At 43.4% G+C, this 12,747-nt stretch overlaps 1 protein-coding gene across 1 annotated transcript in view; it reads right to left on the bottom strand.

Moving 5' to 3' along the window:
• Positions 1–9,715, bottom strand: part of MGAT5 (alpha-1,6-mannosylglycoprotein 6-beta-N-acetylglucosaminyltransferase) — a 98,243-nt gene extending 88,528 nt beyond the window's left edge. The window contains exon 1 of the mRNA XM_072418078.1: positions 9,531–9,715. The gene's annotated coding sequence lies outside the window, so the exon portion shown is untranslated. The remainder of the gene's footprint in view (positions 1–9,530) is intronic.
• Positions 9,716–12,747: the final 3,032 nt, after the last annotated feature.

Below are 12,747 nucleotides of genomic sequence, written 5' to 3'. Positions count from 1 at the left end.
AGGGTTCCTACTGAGGTTACCCAACTGGTTGATTGATCTCCTCTTTGATGGAGCCTGCATAGTTCTGTGGCCAGCACCAGAGCCAGCTGCATGACACAAATAATCTTATAATTTTCTAAAACGGTGGTTTTCTAACACTCCAAGGGTGAACATTCTTCCAGCCATCAATGTTGAAGAACCCCCCCCCCATTACTCAATTGGTTTTAGCAGGGATTCCTACCGGTACTAGTTCTAAAGATCCAACAGGGACAATAAAATCATAATAAAAAAAAAAAAACTGACGGGTTCCAGCCTTTTCCCACCCTACCATGTTGAGCATTTTTATTTAGGCATTGGTTACAAAGACAATAATGGTAGGTGAAATGGCCAATGTGAACATAAATACAGATTACCTTTACATTAAACATCAACCACTAAAAAGTAAAAAACCAGCATTAACAATGGGGTGGGGGGCAGTAACAAAAACCAGAGAAATAAACATTCAGTGACAGGAAATGTCAGTATAGGTTTCCGTCGTCAAACACAAAAGCCTTCACTCCATTAAGAACTTTCTACATAGGAATCTGCCAAAATTTCAGATACTCATAGCAAAAACACAAAACATATAATAGCTCTTAAGAAGTTTAACAGGGCATAAAAGTGGCACAAACATGTTACAAAAAACATCAAACAGACTACTTTAGCAAACTCGAACCACATGAAAGTAACTTTTTTTTTTTTTTTAATCACTGTAAATGCTTTTTGTTTGAAATAAATCCACAGTTGGATTAGCAAACAAGGCAATTTTAACACAAAACATGTTTTGTGAGGTTTCTGGTTTTGTCTGCTTTTAAAGCTACATATAAACAAGACGATTGTCACTGAAAATGAACAATCGCTCGTTTCAGGCGAAAATCTAGCATGTGTACAGCAGCTCCCTGATCTTGTTCTTCAATCGGCTGTGGCGGAATGAACGACCAAGCGAGAACAAACCAGAGCTTCTTTCTTTTTGGATACAAAATATTGTTGAAAAAAAAGTTTTTCCAACCTTTCTGCAAACATTTTGCCAATGACCGTGCATCTATAGGTGTAGCTGTTTTATCACAAAGGATGGAAATGATTGTATAACAGACCCCGCACCTTACTGAGTAGGAGGCATCAGAGGTTATGGTAAGTTCAGACCTGTTAAGCAATCCCATGCATCTCCCCTTAGTTGGTACCTTGCACTACAGCGCTGGTTTTTAAAGAACCAGCATCTGCACATTGGACAACCGACGTCAGTGAGCTACTAGTACTATTACCACTCACTGCTGCCCCTATTCATCCTCTTCGGAGCAGCATGTAGCAGTGGTTCACTACAGCTTGCACTACAGCGCTGGTTTTTAAAGAACCGGCATCTGCACATTGGACAACCGACGTCAGTGAGCTACTAGTACTATTACCACTCACTGCTGCCCCTATTCATCCTCTTCGGAGCGGCATGTAGCAGTGGTTCACTGGCATGAGGAGGAAGTAAATGCACTGGAACCTCATGGCCAGTGTGAGCATAACCCTAAGCATCCTACCACCTTCCCCTGCCTTGCAGTGCAGGGAATACAAGCCTACCCCCCTTCCCCCAATCTTTCTACAGAACAGTGCCTGATGGTCAATACATAAAATGGGTATACCTATCAGACATAGATTACCATACATGGAGTACTTTATTTTAAAGGATCTTTGCATGGTCTGCAATAAAGGAGGCAATGAAACGCCGCCATAAGGCAAGGGGAGAGTTGGTCTGGATAGATTTAAAACACAAAAGCAGAAACTGTCTGCAGGTTCCAGCCACTTATCTTTGCTGTAATACTTGGCAGGCCACTGACTTAGAACACACATGGAGGCTGAGACGTGTTGAGACATTTGACAGGGACATACTCGTTCCAGGTCAGAGACTAACCAGCAGAAGGAAGGATAAAAAGGATTTCTGCACTTATTGTAAATCCTTTGCTTGAAGTTTAGGGAGAGACACGGTAGCAAAAGCAGAACCAGACAGGACTTCTCTCTTAATAGAACACAAGAGAAGGATTTTGTGGAGAGTCTGAAGATGCCTGAAGGACCCTACATATGAATAGGACATCAACTAAAGCCACAAAATCACCTGGAAGAACTTAGAGAAAAATTACACATGAGCTGGCCAAAAAATGACATCCTCCTGGAACTGTAGCAAAAAATAAGGCATGATATTGGATGAATGGGTAGCAATATAGCCCTAAATGTACGAAACTACCTGGGACATACAAGAGACTAGAAAGGAAAGTTATAACCTTGAAGCTTGGGTGAAAAACAAGCCCATCTCACTAAAAGGATAACAGAGTTCAGGAAATTGTTTGCTGTCTGTGTTCCAATGGAAATACATTTCCCTTACTTTTTGTACTAATGATACAATGGAAAATTATGGAAAAAAAAAAAAATTACACAAAAGTGAACTTAAATTCCATTTTTGTCATTTATTGTTGAAACAGATTACAGGTCTTTCCTCAGCTGGTATACTTGTTACAGCTCCAGTATGAATTTCCCTTTCGCTTTCTGTCTTGGGCTTGATCCCCCGCTGATTTTGTACGTTTGACCTCTGACAAAGAAATGACCAGTCTATAATTGTAATGGTAGGTTTATTGTAGCTGGAGAGACAGAATAACAACAAAAGAACCCTCAGAAACCCAGTGCTCAAAAGTCAGAGCTTGATGTGCATTGTAATGAGTGAAATAAGTATTTGATCCCCTATCAACCCGCAAGATTTCAGGCTCCCTGGTGTCTTACCTGTATGTAGGTAACAAACTGAGATTAGGAGAACCCTCTGTAAGGGAGTGCTCCTAATCCAAGCTTGTTACAGTACCTGTATAAAAGACACCTGTCCACAGAAGCAATCAAGCAGATTCCAAACTAGCCACCATGGCCAAGACCAAAAAGCTGTCTAAGGATGTCTGGGACAAAATTGTAGACCTACACAAGGCTGGACTGGGCTACAAGACTATCGCCAAGCAGCTTGGTGAGAAGGTGACTTGTTGGCGCGATAATTCGCAAATGGAAGAAACACAAAAAAATACTGTCAGTCTCCCTCGGTCTGGGGCTCCATGCAAGATCTCCCCTCGTGGAGTTGCAATGATCATGAGAACAGTGACTACACGGGGGGGGGGGAACTTGTCAATGATCTCAGGGTCACCAAGAAAAAAATTGGTAACACACTGCGTTGTGAAGGCCTGAAATTTTGCAGAGCCCGCATGGTCCCCCTGCTCAGGACAGCACATGTACAGGCCCGTCTGCAGTTTGCCAATGAACGTCTGAATGATCCAGAGGAGAACTGGGTGAAAGTGTTGTGGTCAGATGAGACCAAAACTGAGCTCTTAGGCATCAATTCAACTCGCCGTGTTTGGAGGAGAAGGAATGCTGCCTATGACCCCAAGTACACCATCCCCACCGTCAAACATGGGGATGGACACATTATGCTTTGTGGGTGTTTTTCTGCTAAGGGGACAGGACACCTTCACTGTATCGAAGGGGCATGTACCATCAGCACCTCCTTCCCTGGGTATTCCAGCATGACAATGACCCAAAACACATGGCCAATCAACAAAGGAGTGGCTCAAGAAGAAGCACATGAAAGTCCTGGAGTGGCCTAGGGGATCAAATACTTCTGTAGTACTCATACAGCACTGTTCTGCTCTATAGAGATGAGCGGGGGGGCGGGGGGGTTGGGTTGAGAACGACAGAGCGGCACCCCACTATGTTCTCTGTCCTTCACTTGTATTGCGGTCGTTCGTCAATCCGCCAGGATGGATCCATAAATGACAACGGACATCGGCCACTGTACACGTCAGATTTTTATCCGATATCAGCCCTGAAACGATCGGAGAATCATCTGACGTATGTACGTAGCCTTGATAACAATGGAGGCACAGATAGCAGCAATTAGGTCTTAACAGGTCTAACTCTTACCTACAGTAACAAAATAAAGTGCCATCAAACCTTAAAAGCTCAGCAAAGTCTTATATATAATCAAATATGAGATTTGCCAAAACCAACCTTCTAATAAAAAAAGGAAATATTCTTAAATGTACCAACAAAAACAGAAGTCACCAATCAACCCAATACTTTTAAGACCCCAATAAGTAACTAGGAAGGCTACCAAACAGACCCATCATTAGAGGTCAGAACAGGTTCCTTTAATGCTGAGAATAAAAAGCAGTTTTAGAATGGAGAAACTGATGGTAAACTGGAAGCAAAATCAAACAGAGCAACGGTAAGGAAAAGACTCAAGCTGTGTTATACCAGTTTCACTGATCCGCAGGTCTCCTCAGAAAATTAAGGTGAAAAACAAGCAGAACGAGATTCGCTGCAAGGTGCCAGCCAAAGGAGAGCCATATATGATATAAAATATTATTCCTAGGGGAATTCAAGTTATCCAGCTTGCCAAGGTTCATAGTCTACAAGCCTCTGAGCTTTTTTACTGTTTGTCTGTGTCAATATATCAAAAGCCAAAACATTTTGTTTTGGATACTGCAGCAAAACCCCGAGTAACTAAAACCATTTTTATTCTTGCCCTTTACTTTCTATGGACACACAACAAAAGCAAATGTTCAGAAGCCAAAGCTGGGGAAAATCCCTTTCTTTTGGCTAGTACTTGTAGATTACAGGCTCTGTTGGACAGGGTCCACTTCCTCTGCGTCATTATTAGTATCTGTCATTTATAACCCCTATTTATCGTACAGTGCCATTTTATATATACAATTTAATAACAGTACACAAGGCTAATTTTTACAACTGAACCCCTGTAAGGGCAGAATATTGTGCACAACTAGCGTTGTGTTTGCCCCGCAGACAATGGTTACCAGAACCAGAAAGTGGATCTCTTAGGCAAAACAAATAGGAAAAACCTGGGAGAGCATATACCTGTCCTCTCCATGCAAAATGAAGAAAGAAAAAATTTAGAAAAATTTAGTTACACATAAATACGAATACACTTCAGTAACATGTGATGCCCTCTATTTGCCAACTTCCTGTTTCTGTTGGGTTACAGAAGCTAACCAGCCATGACAAACAAGACATTTCCTTTCCTCACCCTGGCATGACCAACACAAAAAAACAAAAAAAACAGTACGGAGATGGCTATGGATTATGATAAAAGAGCACTAGAACACTTGATATAGACAAACGTATAACACAACAAAACAACATAATACTAAAATAAATCAAATATTGACAGACTTGCATTACACAGCTGGGAAAAGCAACGAGTTCTCTTCTAACCAAAAACATCTCCAGACCAACACTGGACACGTAAAAAAGGCAAACAGTCCACATGCAAGCAAAGCTCATTTTGCTAAATGTAGTAATCTCTATAAATCACCCACTACTTTTTCTACATAGCTGCCCTTACTTTCCTCAGAACAGTGACATATGTGCACTAGCTATGCATTTGTCACCTTGACCTGAGCAGAATCTTGTACTGCGATATATCGAGTAGACCTGTCCTTTCCTAAATACTTAACTATCATCCTTTAACACCATACCGTGCCTTTATTTTCATTACCAGCCAATTATCACAAAGTGCTGTACTTCTAAAGATACCACTGCTTCTACAAGGTGTTGTGGTTGTATCACACCATAATGCATACTTTTGCAGGGTTTAATAACGGTGTGGATGTATAATGTGGTACAAATAATTTTGTAAGAACACTCACAGCAACATCCACAAAGTGCTAAAAACACCCAGGTTTACAAATCCCCCAATGCACAGATATAAATACTTTTGTGTTATTCTGAACTGAAGGAAAAAATAGTTCCTGCAAGATTGTTATGTGTTGGGGTTCATGGTCAGACAAATGAAAACAAACTGGCTGTCTAATGCAATATCTCAATGTAGGAGAACAGGTGTGTTCCAGCACACTCATAGGTCCTTAGGTTTTATGTGGTCAATTGAAGAGAGCACAAAAAAAAAGCTGTATTAGGACGACCCTTTGGTACTTTGGTTCAGCAGTCTACAGCAGCAACTTTGTTTTTTAATAACATAAATATCTGGCAGTCTAATATACAAGTCCCCAGTCTGATTGCTACTGAAGAATTTTTAATCTCGGACCACATTTGTGGAACATCAACAGTCTCCGGACATCTCCAGCAGAGCTTTCAGTCTCCCAGCACAATTGTGGAACAATCACAATCTATGTCTAACTCCTGTAGCATATTGGAAGTCACTGAATATCTTCTAATATTTGGCTTGGATATATTAAAGCTTTCCAAGACTAGAGAAGATCGACTATCATGGGAGAACCAAGGGATCCAGCAAACCTGGAACGGATCTGGTCACGGAATGAAAGAATTTGCCAATAGAAAGTGTTTTTAAGAAACCCATTTGCTGGATCGTACAGGTTCCTCTATGATAGTCTGTCATCTTTATTCTTGGGTAGTGATAACAATAAGGGCCAATGTGTAGCTTTTTGGGGATGTCAGAGACCACAGCTGAGGCTCTCTTATGCCTTCCAATGTGATATTTACAGTGTTCAAACCTGAATTTTTTTTTAGGCTGGGTGGGAAGAAATTGTAGGCTGACGGCAGCCCCTGTTTTGTGACCCAACTGTTCAGTAACCACCCAAAAACAGCCGGGTGGTGCGCCTGGCTAAGAAGTGCTGGATAGAACACTGTATTTATGTGAACCATTGTAATGAAGGAAATGGAGGAAAATCATTAATGAAGCTACTACAGTAACTCATGCAGCTTTCTGAATGAAAGCATATGCATCTACAATATTGCCACTGTAGTGGCTCTGATGAGTACAAACTGATATAAAACATCTTTGTGCTGTTTAAAACAATGCTGAAGTTGTCAGGGGCAAGAGAAGTACCAGCTGTTGAGGAACCACTGATTCCAGCATTCTTCAGGTTGGGTTTGAAGTTCAACAGCATTGTGCAACTTTAGAAACATGCTGATTGGATTGTTTGTATAAGGCACTTAACTTATTATTATTAAACAGGATTTATATAGCACCAACATATTACGCAGCACTGTACATTAACTAGGGGTTGCAAATGACAGACAGATACAGACATAACACACCATATCAGCAATCCTGCAAGCGAGATAAAAAGTGGTCTCTAAAAGCAACAAAGAGCAAAAGAGCGCACAGCATGAGAAGCAGATCTTACACAATAACCTGGGGCTATATAAAATAATTCATAGAAACAATTTAAAAAAAAAATATTTGCATTAAATCGCTTGTGTTGTTTACACATTGCATGATAACGTTATGTTTCAGCACCAAGCAAACAGGTTAGCCCTGAGTGACAACCGCTGGGACACAGAAACTACAGGGAAGACATCAGGCATTGGAAGCCCAGATCATCTACACACATGGGGCAGCTCAGCATTGACACAAACAACTAATCCATGTAAATATTAGCTGTATGTAACAGAATGGGGTTTACAGGATCATGGAGGATCTGCAGGCGATAGGGGGGGGATGAGCCATCATTCTCATCAGACACCACAAGATGCTGTGGCTTTTTTCTATACAGCGTGACCCCTGCAGCACCTGCTTATACATTCACACAGGAACTGCAGGCCTGGATGCCCCTTTAACATGAGCCTGGCCACAGGCCATCTAAACTGCTTGATAGGAAACAAAGGTGAACTGCATGAGCCAAGCAATGATTGACAGAATGGTATCTCAGCCAGGCCAACTGGATGAGCAGCTTTCTTGTGTGTGTGCACAAGAGGTGTAGCGCATTATGGAAACAGCTTCCCTGTGGACAAAAAAAAAGTCAGCCCGCTGGTTCTGGAGGTCATACTGGTCAGATGGCCGAGGAAGCCTCTGTGCCCCCCCCCCCTTGGAATCTGGTTGAACAAGTTGATCTTTGATAGTTATTTGAAATGTGGGAATGATGATGGATGGAGATTTATCAATCAAGGGATCAGTGCTTGGATAGGAAAAGAATGGAAAAGAATGCTGTTTTTTGTGTGTGTGTGGGGGGGTTATTGCAATTACTAAATAGAGGGTCAGTGATAGAAGATGCCCCCCATCCCCCTTTCTAGCAGACAGCATAAGGCAGTTTCGTGCTCAGTACAAAACTTTACCCAGGGATCATTATAGAAAAGTACCCCCTCGATAATGGGTGTACTAGTCTGGGTAAGGATGGGTACAGAGTGTGCATACAAGAGGCCAACGAATAATAACATGGAACATGGAGCAGTGAGAACAGAAAAGTTGGTAAATCCAATGAGCCATGGTCGAGCTGCCATGCCACGATCCACCATGTTGAAAAGGCACAACACCAAAGGATAAGATACTGGAGAAGACTGGCCCTGACCACAAATGTACCCAAGACATGGCAAACATCAAGATGTTTAGAGGATGAAAGATGTTCCAGTGACAATGCAGGGTACTCCGAAGGTAAGAATGGAAGATGCCACCTTGAAAAAGCAAAGTGCCCTATATATATATATATGAATATATAGGGACCAATGTAATAGTGAAGGGTCAGTGAGCCCAAAAGTTGATGCATTTACATGCCATGCATGAAAACAGATTAAACAGGGGAGGGCTTGTGTGCCAAGAGGACAAAAAAGCCAAGGAATGCCCAGTGTGCCAGGGATCAATGAAGACAGATGTATCAGTGGCAGGAACATGCAGCTATTTTGTGGGTAAGTTAGATTTACCATTGCCCGTTCTGTAGGGCAAGTATGTAACCCAAGGAGATGCCAGGGTAACAGTGAGTCCCACAGAAGGATGGGAATAAGATATACAAGAAATGGGCCGGTACAACCAGGTGGAGGTGAAGGCAGACCAATGGCCAAACCTGAAAACAGATATACAGCAAGGAGCTAGAAGGGCAGAAGTACAAGTGTAAGGTCAATGTGCGAAGGGGATGATAAAGGCAGATGTGCCAATGGAAGGTTAGCGTTCTCAGAAGCTGATACTGTGAAATGCCAAGTCTTAGAAGAACCTGTACACATAGAGAGGCCCTAGACGTGCCAGTGGTGTTCCAGCATAACAAGGTGGTAACAGTAAAAGATGCCAGGTCCTGGTACATCCCATGCAAGATGATCTGCTGAACCAGTATGCCCAGAAGGGATAAGGGCAAATGTAGGCTCAGTGCCCAGGATGGGGGGTGACAATGGCAGGCATAGAACCAGTGTGACCAGGGAGTGATAAGGGCAGATGTGCCAGTATAGGTGTGTGCCCTACAGGTGATGGGGGAATGAATGTAGGATTGGTGTGCCCAGGGAGGTGAGGAGGGCAGATGCAGGACCTGTGTGCCCAGGGAAGGATCAGAGTGCCCAGAATGGGGGGTGACCATGGCAGGACCTGTGTGCCCAGGGTAGGTGCAGGGTGCTGGGTGGGTAATGAGTGCAGTGAGACTGTGCCACGGGGTGATATTGGGTGATGCCCAGCACATGACGATGTAGTAGTGAGGGGAAGGGGGTGAGTGTGGCAGGCCCTGTCAGTTGACATTGTGCCCAGGCGGTGATGACAGGAGATGTCCTCCATCCAATGCAGAAGGTACAGAGGGCACGGGGCTCACCTGCTGCTGGTTGCTCGGCAGCGTCTCATCCTCTCCGTGGCATTTGCTTTGCTCCTCGACATTATCATGAAGCGGCCCGCTCATCTCCCCCATGCTCCATGGACCCCCGAGCCGTGACACCCGCTCCTCGCAAATCCAACCAGCGACTCCCAACCACACTGACACCCGGCACAGCGCAGAGCGAGAGAGGGCGGAGACAGAAAAACCTCACACCAGAGCGGAATCTACCAACTCAACACAGGAGGGGAGAACATCACCACAGAAGTCACTTCTCACACTGCGAAAAGGACGTAGGACGTCAAATCCACCCCCTTTTTCTACAGATCTTTGGTAAGAACTGAAAGTCAGACTGGCAAGAGGACTGACCGCTAAAAGAGAGAAACAGAATGACATCCTCCAATCAGGAAGATGTGGGCGGGACCTAGTTCTATTTGTAGTGTGTCTTTGTAAAATCGCATTCAGTCAGTGTGTATAGGGCAGATATGTTGTTCAGTGGTATGTGTATGTATGTGTGTGTGTGTGTGTGCGCCAACTTGGATTTTTATCTGCTTCTCCAGGGTAATAGATAACGTGTCTGTGAGTAGCAGGCGACTACTGAAATGACTCTAAATAAATGGAAACATACTTTGCCTGCACTGCTCACTGCATGAGAAATCCTTAAAACCGACATTTGCAGAACTGCCTACTTCTGCAAGCCCCCTATGGTGCACGGTGGTTCCTTCCTCTGACCTTTGCTCATTGCAGGACTTTAGTGGTGTGGAGGTCAGGGGACGAACCCATGAAATGCTGGGGGGTTGACACTTCAGGAAGTGTCAATTTTTTTGGACTTCAGCTGGAGGTTGCTCCCGAAAAAAGCCAGCAGCTAATAGAGAAAATATCTACTATACCCCTAGTCATGGTTATACTGTGTAAATGTAAGCACTTCATTATTGGAAGTCCACATTGCTGCTCAGGGGTTTTATACAGTGCCACCTCCAGCAAAACTTTTAATGGGCCCCTGAATGATCTTTTCATTGTGGCCCTTGAGGGTTTGCATATGCTGCCACTGTTGGTTATCAGATATGTGTTTCTGCTCTTCGACTGCTGGCCAATTACACAAGGGCACAAGACACTATCTGCATGGAGTTTGGAGATCTCCCCGTGTTTACGTGTGTTTCCTTCCACATTCCAAAAACATGCAGTTAGGTTAATTGCCTTCCCTAGAAATGTCCTTAGACTGAGGTAATGACATATGACTATAGTAGGGACATTAGATTGTGAGCTCCTTTGAGGGACAGTTAGTGACACGACTATGGACTTTTTACCATACACTTCAGTCAGAATTTCCCATCCTACAAACCAGATTTAAAGCAATCACAATGGTAACATTAGGTGAGATGGTAAGCATTGCATATTTTGTCTTTGCGTGGCACCATGACTTGTGTTTTCCAAATATACAATTTTTATCTTTTATGATGATGGAATAAAGGTCTCACAATTGCTATAACATTTCTATGGGCTGCAGTAGTAGTATTAGAGGATCGGGATATTCTACAGAGATGCTGAAATGACTGAAAACAACCATCTACCTTTCTTCTTTTCCAGGAATGAGCCGATCATTGGCTGCTCTGTCACTGTCACTTGGCGCAAAGATGAGATTCTTTATAATTTTCTGTGTGAGGCTGGCAAGGAGGATATCACCAGTCTCCATGTTAGGGGGCTACCAAGGGGAATATCACCATATCTCCATGTTAGACCTCGACCTCAGAGTGCACAGCCATTGGATTGCCATTATTATTACAAAGTATTTATATAGTGCCATCATATTACACAGCGCTGTACAAAGTCCATAGTCATGTCACTAACTGTCCCTCAAAGGAGCTCACAGTCTAATGTCCCTACTATAGTCATATGTTATTAATGTAGTCTAGGGTCAATTTTTTTTTTTTTTAGGGGGAAGCCAAATAACCTAACTGCACGTTTTTTTTTGGGATGTGGGAGGAAACCGGAGTACCCGGAGGAAACCTACACAGACACGGGGAGAACCAGCAAACTCCATGCAGATAGTGTCCTGGCTGGGAAACAAACCTAGGACCTAGCGCTGCAAAGGCCAGAGTGCTAACCCCTGAGCCACCGTGCTACCCTATGTCTAGAGGTATGTCTATTGATGATGAACCATCCTGTATATGCTCGGTACAGTGTAAAGCTAAAACAAAAAACTACCAGGAGCTTTTTGTTTTTTGGGTTTAGGTCCACTTTAATAACCCAGATCTACCTTGTCAGACCTTCAGATTACCTTTGCATACTCTACAGTGCCTAACACTACCTGCACCCAAGTGCCAGGATGGAAGTCAATTGTTTCCTAACATTTCTTATCTCTGAGTATGTTTATAGCAAAGCAAGCCATCTCATTAGATTTGATTTCATGTCAACAAGGTGCTCCATTTCACATTTAGACTGTTTAAACAACGTGTATGCTGCTAACCAGATGTATGTAAACACAGGGAGGACTAAACACTGGAGAGGGTCATCGGCATAGGGAATGGTCACAGTTTTAGAAAATGAAACCGGTCACTTAGGTCCTCTTTTTTTTTCTATGAACCAGTACTATTAAACAATATTGTAATTTAATAATCCTGATGTATGAGCACCATAAGTGTATGCAGTATGAGCAGTATAAGTGTATGCTGATTGCACACATCTGCATGGAAGTATTTGGGATCATTGTCACCTCTAACACAATACAATGCATGCTGTGTGCCCTGGAGTAATATTGGGGACGCTAGCTCCAGTTAGCACAGTGCCCAGCACATAAGGATGTGGAAAGGCCGGGAATGACTGTGGCAGGCTTTGTCCACTAATATTGTGCACAGGCAGTGATAGCAGGAGATGTCTACCATGCAATACAGTGAAGAAGGTACAGAGGGCATGGGTCCCACCAGCTAGTGGTTGCTCAGCAGCATCTAAGGCTCCCTGCACCAACTCTCTTGCTCTTCGCATGCTCAAGAAGCAGCCCACTCATCTCTCCCATGTTCATTTGGTCACCAAAGCCATGACACCCGCTCCTCACAGATCCAACCAGTAACTCCCAAGCACACTGACCCCCCTTTACCAAATGCCAATCCTCAATGTAAAGACATACCTCTAGACAGGCCTTGGGGGGTAGCTTCTGTCTTTCCAGCACTCAGCTACCCCCAGGACTTGGGTATGCAAAGGATGGCATCTGGTAAAGAAGGGC

Source organism: Pyxicephalus adspersus, chromosome 7 (genome assembly GCF_032062135.1).
Source record: "Pyxicephalus adspersus chromosome 7, UCB_Pads_2.0, whole genome shotgun sequence".
Classification (NCBI taxonomy): Eukaryota; Metazoa; Chordata; class Amphibia; order Anura; family Pyxicephalidae; genus Pyxicephalus; species Pyxicephalus adspersus.
Note: the sequence above shows the minus strand (reverse complement) of the source record. Positions and strands in the feature narration are given on the sequence as shown.